The 13,497-nt window shown below is 36.9% G+C and overlaps 1 protein-coding gene across 2 annotated transcripts in view; it reads right to left on the minus strand.

Moving 5' to 3' along the window:
- Nucleotides 1-13,497, minus strand: part of ephb1 (EPH receptor B1) — a 306,795-nt gene that overhangs the window by 167,836 nt on the left and 125,462 nt on the right. The gene's annotated exons all lie outside the window — the stretch shown is intronic.

The following is a 13,497-nucleotide window of genomic DNA, read 5'->3' on the forward strand; positions in this document are numbered from 1 at the left end:
TCTAGTCACTTGGTAAATACATTATACACAGTAATGTGCATTTTAGCACCCAGATAACTTTCCATTTCCAGGTCAATGGTGTGAAAAAAAACCTTATTTCATCTTAAAATTGCAAGAGGTGCCTGTTGAAGTGAAATAAAGATGAGAAATATCACTGCTGGTCCATTTGATGCTATCGATGTGGAACCGTGGCCTGAACTCCGACAGGTTTCTGCCTTTCATAAAATATTGAAACAAATTGAGTTCCCAGAAACCTCTCTAACCCAATATCCCCCCCTCCCCCCAAAAAAAAAAAAAAACATCTAAAAGCTTTTAAACACTACATCACTTTGAAACTTGTTTTTCCTCTCTCTGAGATGACGAACCCTTTATGGACTCTATTTCCGAGTTTCAGATCACAAAACCTGTCTCCCTAATCACCTGAGGTATGAGGAAGCCGCTGCCATCTGCTTCAGTCCAGGCCAAGAGCGGCCAGGCACTTATCATTACAATATTACCATATTATAAAATGTGATGCGTAACAAATTTGAGATTATGCGCTATCGAATTACAATTAGAAGTAAGTGGAGCAGTATATGGCTGCCCTCCTGCAACCCTGTTTAAAAAAAAAAAGGTATTGGCTGATTGTGAAACATAGCACAGACAGAATTAAAAAAGAGAAAGAGATAAAGTGCCGGTAGCTGCTGCTGGTTGCGGTCTATAAAAATATTATATTCTAAACAAAACAAAAATGTTTTGTAAAAGAAATTACCCCTGGTGAGGAGTACTAAGAACATTGTGTCTTGCCTACAGTCGAGCAAGGTGGCGGTAGCATCATGGTCTGGGGCTGCATGAGTGTTGCTGGTACTGGAGAGCTGCGTTTCATTGAGGAAAACATGGATTCCAACATGTAATGTGACATTCTGAAACAGAACATGATACCCTGCCTTCAGAAACTGAGCCGAACGGCATGATAACGACCCAAAACACACCACCAAGATGACAACTGCCTTGCTGAGGAAGCTGAAGGTGATGGAGTGACCAAGTATTTCTCCAGACCTGAACCCTATTGAGCAACTGTGGGGCGTCCTCAAGCGGAAGGTGTAGAAGGACCCTGTGTGTCTAACATCCAGCAGCTCCATGATGTCATTATGGAGGAGTGGAAGAGGATCCCAACAACAACCTATGCAGCTCTGGTGAACTCCATGCCAGGATTAAGGCACAGTTAGATAACAATGGTGCTCACACAAAACATTGACACTTTGGTTACAGTTTTGACATGTTCACTTAGGGTGTACTCACTATTCTCACAATAATGGTTGTACGGTATGTTGAGAGTTATTTTCAGAGGACAGTAAAGCAGAAAAAGTATCATGTCTATAGTATCCCTTGAGAAGGTATACTAATGTTTGCTTTCACTTTTGTGAGATACAGTAGGTACAGATTTTTTAAGTGTTGAAAAATACTACAATAAGAGAATAGATAAAACGTTAATTCTCCCCAAAATGAAAATTCTGTCATCACTTACTCAGCCTCATCTCATTCCTTCATCTTCACATAGATTATTTGAATAGGAAACATGAATGAGATTTGACAGCTGTAGCTGAGGGCAAGACTTTCAAATGATTAATAATGAACTTTTTGGTACTTTCCTACAATAGAAAGCTATTGTAGGGCCTTAGAAGACTTTCATGATCATTTTTAGGTCCTTTTTGGAGATTGATGGCCACTGTATGGGAATGAGCAGCATCAACATTCAACCTAACATGTCCTTTTGGGTTGTATATGAAAAAGAATCACACAGAACAGAAACTAGGGTGAGTAAATCATTTTTCAAATGTTCATTTTAAACATAGCTGTCCAAACACACGATCCATGCGGTTAGAAGCCTGACTCTTTAATACTGGTCCAATCCCTTGGTCCCAGCGGTGGACAGCTGTGAGGTAAAAGTAGGGTCATGTTGCCCGTACGTGATTGCTTGCTGCTTGAACCGTTCAGTTCACTGTTAAAGCTGGATAACAGGCACACCACCGCACGGCCCTGTGGGTAATTTCTACCTTTTAACAGAGCAGGTTGACCGATTGAACCATCCTACGCTATCCCAGAATTCCGTTGAGGTGGCAGAGCCGTGGGAGAGGAAAACAAATACAAGGTTTATAAGTGGACTCTTGAGGGCTGTAAAAATCAATGCACGAAATGTTGGCAAAACAGTATAATCTCTCCAGTATGTGACGCAAAGTAAAACACAGCTGAAATAAATCTAAAAGAAATTGATAACCTGAAAATGAAACAAGCAAAAAAGAAGAAAAAAAGTTCACTATTTTCTATGCCATTACATAATATGGACTGGAATGCCATAAAAGCACCATAAAAGTGTCCCATGTGACATCATATAGTCTTCTGAAATCTGATCATGATAGATTTTGTGACCAAAATGTAAGTTTCCAGCAAGCTGTTAATTGCTGCAAAACGGTCAGCGAGTTGAGCTATTTCAGTCCAATTCATCAACAAATCATTGAAAAGATTTGGTTCAAAAGAATGATTCGTTCACAAACTGGACATTGATCCTTCTCTCATGGAATGGGCAAAGGGAGCAAAGAGAGCATACATTTCAGTCTAATCCTCTCACAAAAACTTTGAATAGTATATGAGTCACACTTGAGGCTTTTTCAATGTTTTTGAACGTTGAAAAAGCTCCGGTCCACCTTAAAATTGCCTGGAAAACAACCACCAGTTGTTTAAAACTTCTTTTGGGGAGAAAGAAAGTCAGTTATAAAGGTTTGGAACGACATGAGAGTGAGTCAATGATATACATAAATTTCATTTTGGGGTGAAAGGTCCCTTTAAATGTCCCACTAATATTCAGTAGATTTAGGTTTAATTTAATAAAGCAGGAAACGCAAAGAACAAATAATAAAGAAGCAGTCATAAAAAGCCATCTGTAGCTGACTCGTTCATTCAAGCAATTCCACTTCACTAGAATTACTTCCATTCTTCTTGTAATGCCTCTTGCATGATTCATATTTGTTAAATGCAAGATTAATGTGAGCAGGCACCCACGGGATAAATGTAACTTCCTACACAACACCACGATTTGATAAATAATTTTGAGAAAACAAGATAAAAAGGAAAAACACAGTCCATAATGGTGGTGAATCAAAATCCAACCCTACAGAACAGTACAGTTTCCATTTCATGACACATCTGTCACAAGTTTTTTTTTTTTTCACAGCAATTTCATATCTCCATGTTTAATTATACATAGTCATTTTGATTGCATCAGGTTGAACCATTCTTTCCAGTAATTTTAAGAAACGTGACTGTCAGACAAAAACATCTTTAAAATACAACATGAAATAAAAATTTACCCTGTCTGCTCCCTCAATAATTGTCTTTAGTCTTATGTGCACAATTTGTCAGTTGTTTGAATAGATTCATAATGTTTTGATAATATTGCATAATCAAGAAAAGAATAAGCGTTATGTACACACACACACACACACACACACACACACACACATATATATATATATATATATGTATATATATATATATATATTATACACACACACATATATATATATATATATATATATATATATATATGAATTCCCCAGCTTTTTGCAACAAAAGCCTTAAGCATTTGAAATGGAGAATGAAGTTTAAGGATATGATGGTCGAGTCAGATATCCTGGTTTTGCCAATTGTACAACACCAAATCTCCTTTTATGAATACGGTCAATTTCCGTCACATGTCAATTTTAGTCAAATTCATAGAATTTTCTTTCTTTTTCAGTCAAGCAAGTCCCAAGTCCTTAAATTTGCAACTCGAGTCAAGTCACATAACTGCAGTGCAAATTCCATGTTGTCTTTAAACACAGTAGAAGAGGGAGTGTATCATAACCTCCTAAGAGATGGCAGAGCTGGGAGGTATTGCTCTGGAGGAGCAGGAGGGATGAGAGCGAGAAGAGAGAGGTGGGACTGGTGTGGAGGGGTGGGAGTGTAACATAGCTGGTATGATGAATGAGTTTACAGAGATCCTGGGCACAAATGAAAGCCCCTTTTTTTTTTCTTCTGACTGCCAAAGCAACTCCCCACCCCATCCACCCCCACACTCCTGTAATGATGATTTATCTGTATTAGATGGACCCGTCCAATCTGGCACGGCGCTGCCATTAATACAGCAGGGCGCTGGGCCCGTCCCTCCCCAGCCTGGTCTAGGGACGCTTGTCTCTCTGTCTGCTGAAATGACCACAATCACTCAACCCGACTCACGCCACAGGCTACGGCAGACAGAGCCGAGTACCAGCTCATATATCACATTACGAACTGTGTTATACCATCAGAGATTTGCACATAATATCATGAGCATGCATGCATTGAAATGTGCTCGCACATTAACACCAACACAGTGTCATAATTGCTATGGACATTAAACTTCATGTAAAGTTATCTTTAGAATCGCACACACACAACCATTCGCGTTTGGGGTTATATAATGTTTTATTTTAGGATAAATTAAACTGATCAAAAGTGACAGTAAAGACATTTATTATATAACAAAAGATTTCTAATTCAAATAAATGCTGTTGTTTTAAACTTTTTAATCATCAATAAATCTTGCTCAATGATGTTGAACATTCAGCTTTGCATCACATGAATAAATCAAATTTTTAAATATAGTAAAATAAAAACGGTTTTAAAAAAATAATAGTATTTCACAATATTACTGTATTTTTGATGAGCATAAAATAAAACAAAAAAATAATATGATATAATATGATATGAAATATATATATATATATATATATATATATATATATATATATACATAGATAGATATATATAGATAGATATATACTGTATATACTGTACAATATATATATATATAGTACAGTATATACAGTATATATATATATATATATATTGTACAGTATATATATATATATATATATATATATATATACAGTATATATATATATATATATATATATATATATATATATATATATATATATATATATATATATATGGTTTATATAAATATGTAAATAAAAAATGATTATACTTTGTATTTGATCCTGCTGAAGGAAAGTTTTATTATCATTAAGAAAAATGTATTTTATCTCCACCACTGATGATTTTAATCACATTGGGAGAAAATCATAGGTTTTATTTATTTTCTTACATTAAAAATTATAGAAGAAATATTTCATGCTTGGACCCCTAATTGTCCCTTTAACCATTACATGGTCACATGTTAAGCCTACAAATGCATATGACACGAGGGCTGCATATGAAATAGCATACTTCCCTACTATATGTAGCAGACGAAAACAAAACAAAAAAAAAAAATGTCAGAATTCAATACTCATAAAAGTGTACCCGGATGACATACTACTTCTGGCCAGATTCTGAAGTCTGCATATGATGGACACTTCACTGTCCCATGAGGCCACTGGAGAGGATTTGTGAATAGCAGTGAAGCAACGCAACTGATGCTGGTAGGTCACATGCTAATGACAACATGGCAAATGCAGGGCATCCAGAATACAAAATATACCAAATAAGTATCTAAGAGAGTATGCGATTGGACACAGCCAGGTCACTAGCATGATAAAATATAACAAATCAAGATCACTGGAAGAGAGAGAAATAGCCTTAGCTGATAATGATGTAACATAATTCATTACTTTTAACAATTTAACATTTTTTTTTTTTCCCTGAATACACACATTCACAGAACACACACACAAAAACAAGGCTGGAGGCGCACACAAATAAACGGCAAGAAAGAGGTCGACAGAAATGGCAATTTGAGGATTCACAATCTCAGACTGTCTATAAAATGGTGATGAAGTCATTAAAACTGTCCAGTGTGCAGGACAAAAGTAAAATTGTTTTGAAGCCCTCTGGCTTGGACTATAATGATCATGCTCATAAACTCCTGGACTGCACGCTTTCATCAGCACGGATCTCAACTAGAGCCGGCCGTTTCTCTGCCTGGGATTTACAGGTCTGCTCAGACACATGGGGTCACAAATATATCAGAGAAAGATGTGGAAATACATTCTCCGCTTTAACAGATTTAATTTGGGGACCTTCATTATACAGTGTAGTTCATGCTACACCACTGAGTAAATTTCCCCTCAGGGATCAATAAAGTGTATCTAACTGTTATGGGTGAGAACTGGACCTGTTGTCAAACCAACACATTAATCTCTAGACACAGTCAGAGAGGACAGAACATTAAGCATGGATTGAGTTAACCGCACACTTCCATTTGAATGCATAGTTAAAAACCTATAAAAGATGGAAGGCCAACAATGTGTACGATATGACTTATTTATGGAGTTTAGAAAGCTATTTTGAAGCTGATCTATATGCTATCCCATTTGGGAAATTAGATTGACACACTACAAGATACTCACAGGGACCAATTCATTTTTTTGTTGTTGCGTTCCTCTGTCTACCACTGCAATGTATCAAAAAAAAAAAAAAAAAAAAAAAGCGGGTGTATATTTTTTCAGAGAACGTTGGAACAATATTTATCAGGCATAAAAATGAGGATATCAAACATGGTATATATTTATATAATTAATACACCATATATATATAACAATTCTAATTAACAATCATATATATTTAAACATATTTAATTAATTAATTTTTAATTAATTAACATGTTGCAGATAGCCTCTTGTGAACACCAATGAGTGACTACTGGAATTGTTTTTTTTTTTTTAACCAGTTTAATGAACCATCCAAAAAAGGACTCTAAAATCAGTCTTAAAATCAATGACACAAGAGAAATGCACTGTCTGAATCTGCACTGGTGTTGAATAAAATGACATAAAAAAATCTCTTAGAAACAGTCAATTTTTTCCGATATTTTTTGCCAGTTTTTTATTGACTCTGTAGGGCAAGGGCAACGATGAGAAGGGAAAATGGAATCAGGAAATTATGCAACCGAGTCTTGAACTCCCATTTCCCACTTGAGCATCACGACTCGACATGTCAAAGCACACGCACTAAGAGCTAGGGCCCCAACCTTGTCACTTTCAGAAAGGCACACGAGGTTTAAAAAAAAAAGGAAGGAAAAGAAAAAGAAGGAGCAAAACAAAGGTATTCCATCATCCGTCCCCGTAGCAATAATGGAACTCTCCAGGACCCCAACATCCATTACCCATCTATGACAAGGCTTTAAATAGCCCTGTACGTGAGGCTAGATGTATTTCGATTCCACAGTGCATGTGTGTATGGGTTAAGAGTGTTCTTAAGCTGAATAATTCAATCGTGAGATGAGAGTAAACAGGGTTAGCAAGAGAGGTGGAGAGACCTAACCTATATCTGCCCAGAGGAAAAATAATTACTCAACTAAAGTTCACCATAAAGTTCACCTCTGGCTCTTAACCTCTCTCTTATATAGTTGTATGGCTGTTCTAATGGTTTATGGGCTAGAAATTTAGTCCGAATAAGATTTCTTGCACTTAAAGACAGAGCATTGGGAATCGAGAATAAGTTTCAAAGGATGGAATTGATTCTTTCAAACGGAATAGTCTCCTATTAGTCCTATTCAGTTCAATGTAGTGAGTCATATGGGAATTCTGATTAATTTCCACAAACGGGTTCTTTTGACCAGTTTGTTTTAAATGAAAAAAACAAAAAACGATTGCAGCCATTCTGTCAAAGTCTCATCAAGTAACACATTCAAATAAAGCAAAGCAGTGAACAATCATGCTGAGGATGTGTAGTTTGAATAGTGTGTAGGGGTGGTGATGGGGCAGTGGATAAGGCACATGCCTTTGGTGTGAGAAACCCAGGTTCAAATCCACTGTGGGACACCAATGTCCCTGAGCAAGACACTTAACCCCTAGTGGCTCCAGAGGCGTGCAACCCATGACATATATAGCAATTTTAAGTCGCTATGGATAAAAGTGTCAGCTAAATGAATAAATGTAATGTAAATGTCTGTAATTTATGTTGGTGCATGGCACCGGTGTTATCTCTTTTAACCTAACCTATATAGTTCACTGTGTCATTCACCATAGAAAATAGTAATTATATGAACAAGTGACCAATTTCAGCCACAGCGTCTATTTATAGCATAGGGGGGTGGGACACTGCAGATTCTAGAGAGCATTTAATTGGACAGAACATCGAATGAGAAGCTTAAGTGCAGAGTGTCAGATGTCATCAAAATCATTTCTCCTTACTGGAAATGAGAAACTAGTTTTGAATGCTAAAATCTTCTAAATGCAAATTTTATCATTGTTTTTGAGCGCACTAGCTAACCTGAAGGCTAACATATTCATACAAAAAATTACATTTTGATTTAATGTGGTAGCACGGTTTAATATCAAACACATCCCGCATTTTAACAACAGTAGACTGCATTTTAAAACACTCACTTGTTTGGCTGATTTGGATATTAAGTTTGGGCTTTTAGGGAAGAATTGAAAGCGCACCGCTGTGAAGGAAAGAAGGTGCACTGGGTGGAATGTGGCAGCAGCACAATAATCATTTTACCTCGATTATCTTGTTTCCATAATAGTTGGAAGGAAGCTGAAATCGCAAATCAATTACGACTAATTGCACAGCCCTAATAAGATGTTTTGAGTGCTGCATCGGACGACATGAAGATATAATAGATAATGTAATTAATGCTGATAATAATCAATGAGGTATCAATGAGGGAAGTTTAAAAGGAGGTAAAGTCTTCATATCATGTAGTCACAACAAGATTGCGTGGAATTGTACCTTAGGTGAAATTGCACTGTTGCAACACAGTGAGGATTCATTTTCAGAGTCAATTGAACCCAGAGTCCTCTTGATGTAGGATAGCGCCGCCCCCTACCAATGCAATTTTATACACATGTACAAATACATGGATTCACCACATCAGGTCGACCACATCGCGTGAAGCAAATATTTTATGACAGACCTATATTCTTGAACATTTCCCAGCTGACTGTCGTGGAAGCCCCCCATCATGAGCTCTAGAAACACTGGAGAAATGTGTCATATTTGGTTTGCCATGTTATAGTGACTTAAAATATTGAGACAGGGGGTGGCTTAGTGCTTAATGTGTTGTGTTAATGACCATGAGTTACAGAGAAAGAGAGAGAGTTTTGCTCAACAACTCAGTGCCTACTGCTGTTAGAACATGACAGTACTCATAAACATCCATTCATCATATTGGCCTCCAACTGAGAGAGAAAGAGACTCGACTGTCCAAACAAGACCAACAGGGGATCTCCTGTTTTGATATAAGCTTGGAAAAGATGAAAACACTTTTCACTTCAATCCCTAACACACACCTCTAAAGAAGACAAAAACAAAAAATCTCTCATCCAGATGGTCATCATCTGTAACCCCTTAAGCTCAATAAGGCAGTAGTCACAGTTACAGAGAGCCTGTATGCTTTTGAGCAAATCCAGAGCTGTTCAATTAGAATTAGAGCAACCAAACATTTTGGACGAGAAGCGAAACTGCAAAGCAGCCTCGAACAAAAGACTTGTCAATGGCGAGAAAGCATGATGTCATAAATTATGGAAAAACCTGTCAATGGTGGGGAGAAAGTTGTAAGATGTTCAGAGTGTCATAGGCATAGATGTACACACTAGATGTCGCCTTGGGGTTCTAAGCATGCGTCAAAACCACCGCTATCTTGGAACATGGGTCTTGTCATAGGAAGTAGGTAGATAATGCTGCTATCTCTGCCTGTACTTCGAATTAATGGATTTTCGGACTTTTGTGCTGCATATGGATGTTCACACAAACGAAATCTGAACTATGAAGAATGTAAAAAATAAATAAATAAATAAAAATTGAACAAACTCAAAAAAACTAGAAAATCGCGTTCATGACGATTTATGGTGATTTTATTTTGTTAGACCTTTACCTACATTCACGCTTATGCATTAAAGAGGATATCATAATGCTGGCGGCTCTGTTGATGCATTCGTTCCAATGAACTGCCATAGCCAAGGCGACACTAGTGTATATTTCTATGGTCAGAGGGTTTGAGTAGCATAAAAGCAAGACTTACCCTCCTCTAAATGCTACCTACAAACAACACAAATGGCTGTTGATCACATTACATACAGTAATTCCACACAGTCTCTTTCTGTTTAAGTCACCAATTCTTGGCCAGGATAAACTGCAAAGTGGACCAGACTTTGTGCTACCGTCAAAAGTTTGGCTCTGTGCGACTAGACCCAAAGAGACCTCAGCTTTTGGGAAAAAAAAAAAAAAAAAGTCTTGTTTTTAGGACAGGACATGGAGCGCCTTAAATCACCTGCTTGAAGTGGCCTCGGCTGAGTAGTGTGCTTATGTAGTGCTGCTAGTAAGTTTAAAAGAGAACAACACATTAAATATACAAGAAAGAAGGGCAGATATTCTCGTGTACATTCACTTAAGTGATCTGAAGGCAGAAAATACAGAGAGAACATCTATTCTCACACACACCTCGACAGGAGAGCAAGAAAAAAGCCTGTGCACGCTGCCACTTGTCACTAAGTGTTAACTCAAAACTAGCTACAAGTCCATCGCAGACTTTACAAACACATACTCCCGTCCATATGGGTTCTTAAGTGACCCAAAGCACTTAACACAGAGAAATCACTTTAAAACACATTCTGGACCCAGAAGTGTGTGAGGGATTGCACTTTGTGTAGCGCTGTTGCGGGCCATCGCTCTTCGAAGAACACTGTTCTTAATGTGCACGAGATGGCCTTCTCTCTCTCTCTCTCTCTCTCTCTCTCTCTCTCTCTAATTTGGTGCAAAACTACATTTAACCTTAGGTTCATAGGTGCACACTAAAAACATTAAAACAAAAGATTCTTACATTTTCTGAGTTGTCCACCGTCTTACTGCCACAATGCATGATGTTTTATTAACAAAGTTCGGGAGGAAATTATCTATCCAATCAGCACAAAGGATGCCTTTACGTGGGTGACTGACCTATGTTCTCGACAGTTTTCAGCATCCCTCCAACACCCCGACTCCTCACTTTTAGTACTCTGGGGTCAGGCTAAAATACAGAGCTCTGAGCCCTCTCCGCAGACAGCACACCAAAAACGCAAACTTGTTTTACGTATAATCTGATTATTTGTACGTGTGAACCCAAGAATTGGGTGTTCTAGGTAGGTTTCAGTGCACCACAAAGACGTTTTTAAGCGCAATTTTATGTAACATGGTTGTCATAGCAACATAGCAACGCCTTAGCAACCACACAACGCATCATATCAACCACAAAGCAATGTCCTAACAACCAGCGAATGCACCTTAGAGCGTTACTGAGTTTTGTGCATTTACAAAAAGTTTTTTTTTTTTTTTTGAACGGCAAAAAACAAGTCATTGAGCAATCGTGGTTATGTCACAAGCATAAGCACATTAACATATAGCCACCTACATTTACACTTACACACAGAATTAAACAAATATGCAGGGATGCTGTAACTCACTTCATATGAGAAGAGATCAACCAATTATAACAGTTTTTTTTTTATTTAAAGGTGCAGTAGCAAAAAATGTATTTTTTTCACTTCTAAGTTTTGAAGAACGGATGTATAACAGTCATTTAAAAAAAAAGTGTGTGTTTTAACAGAAATTAAAGGGACAGCAACAGCACCCCTCTTGAAAGTGAAAACTCATGAAGATGGGTGAAAAAAGAATTACAAATGAAATATGTCCTGACCATATGAAAGATTCTCTGTGTGTCCCCCAGTTGTTTGCGGTCAATCTTTTCTGTCTTTTTCTTCTGACAGATTTTACTAGATAAGAGAAGATAAATCCCCAAGGAAATGCATCGTCTGTAAAATATCTGCTCTTAGACGTCAATAAATGTCCAGACTTCTCTTCTCAAATATGATTCAGCAAAAGCTACAGCAAGTTTGCAGTATGATTCTAAGGTTGGTCATTTGATGGAAATGTGGCAAATGTCGAACATGTAGCAGGTCAATGTGACGGATGGACATTTTGTTCTTTGTAAAACATAAATGGATAACAAATGACAAAACTGTTTTTTTTTTTTTTGTCAATATGTTGACAATATTACCATTTTCATTGTATTTTGAACAAATAAATGCAGTCTTAGTGAGCATAAGAAACTTCTTTCAAAACCATAAAAAAAAAAACCTCACCGACCCCAAAGTTTTGCACTGTAGTGTATACAAAAACCCTGATTTTGATTAATTTACAGATGTTTAGATATTTGAACTGAAAAACAGCGACAATGTGGAATCAGAAATGTTTCTTTGCAGGGTAAGGCAAGCAAAATACTTCACAGAGTGAGAATGAGTGTGTGAGATTAGAAAAGAAAGGGGATGAATGAAAGATGAATAAAGAGGGAATGGAACAAAGGGCATCTGAAAAGCTGCAGGCACATGGTCGGCTGTGATTGAGCTAAGAGAAAACAGCAAAAGATAGTGACCTCCCTTGTTTAGCTTGTCAGAGAGAAGGATATGGGGGCTAAATTGCTTTCAGGGGAACAGAGGAGCAAAAAGACTGGGTAGACTTCAATTAAGCCCTTTTTTAATCTACCACACACACGCACACACAAGAGTATATATATATATATATATATATATATATATATATATATATGAAGAGTTCAGATGCAAAAGCCTCTAAATGCCATTTGAAATTTCTTCTTTAATGATGATTTTTTTATCCAGTAATTTCACTTAAATAACAATTAATAGGTAATTATCATTGCCATTTAAGTGAAATCACTGAAGTTAAATATACAAGCTTGATAAAAATGATCATTCTAGAAGAAAATTTCAAATGGCACTTAGAGGCTTTTGCATCTGAACTCTTCATATATATATATATATATATATATATATATATATGTATATACACAAAACAGCAGCAAAGGCTTCTCAATTGGCCCATCCAGAGAAACCACTGAAGGGAATCATGAGGCACAAAGACAGAGAAAGAGAGGGCTACGATAGAAAATAAATCTTGTATGGCACAGAATGAAAATGCATGTAATTTTATTGTATTTATTTATTTCATTTTTGGAGCTTGCCTGCCTCTATGCTTTAAGTGATTGTAAAAAAAATAAATAAATAAAAATCATATTTACAGTTGAGTCTAAACAGTAGAGCATGACATTAGCAATGCCAATGCCTTTCGTTTCTGCTCTGAAAGCCGGTGAGTGGGTGTTAGAAATCAGGAATTGTGAGAGAATTGTGCTTATGTTTTTTATATGTAAATAAAACTTAGATCTTCAGCTGACAAAGTTTAAATACTGTCTGGCTAGTGTGTTTCCTGTAATGTTAACGCATTAAGTCAGTAGGAAGTTGTGGCTGTTCGAACACATTCGACCACATGAGCGTTTACACAACAAAACAATGCAAATGAATGCGTTTTCAACTACCCCTAGAGGTGGTCACAAGTGGAAAATCTCAAAACGTTTTAGACCCCGCTTACACCTGTGTTTAGCGTAATCTTGTGATCCGATCGGCTAAAAAAAATCTTAATACCAAGTGAGCACCAAATCAT

Source organism: Pimephales promelas, chromosome 5, assembly GCF_988280905.1.
Source record: "Pimephales promelas chromosome 5, fPimPro1.hap1.1, whole genome shotgun sequence".
NCBI classification, from domain to species: domain Eukaryota; kingdom Metazoa; phylum Chordata; class Actinopteri; order Cypriniformes; family Leuciscidae; genus Pimephales; species Pimephales promelas.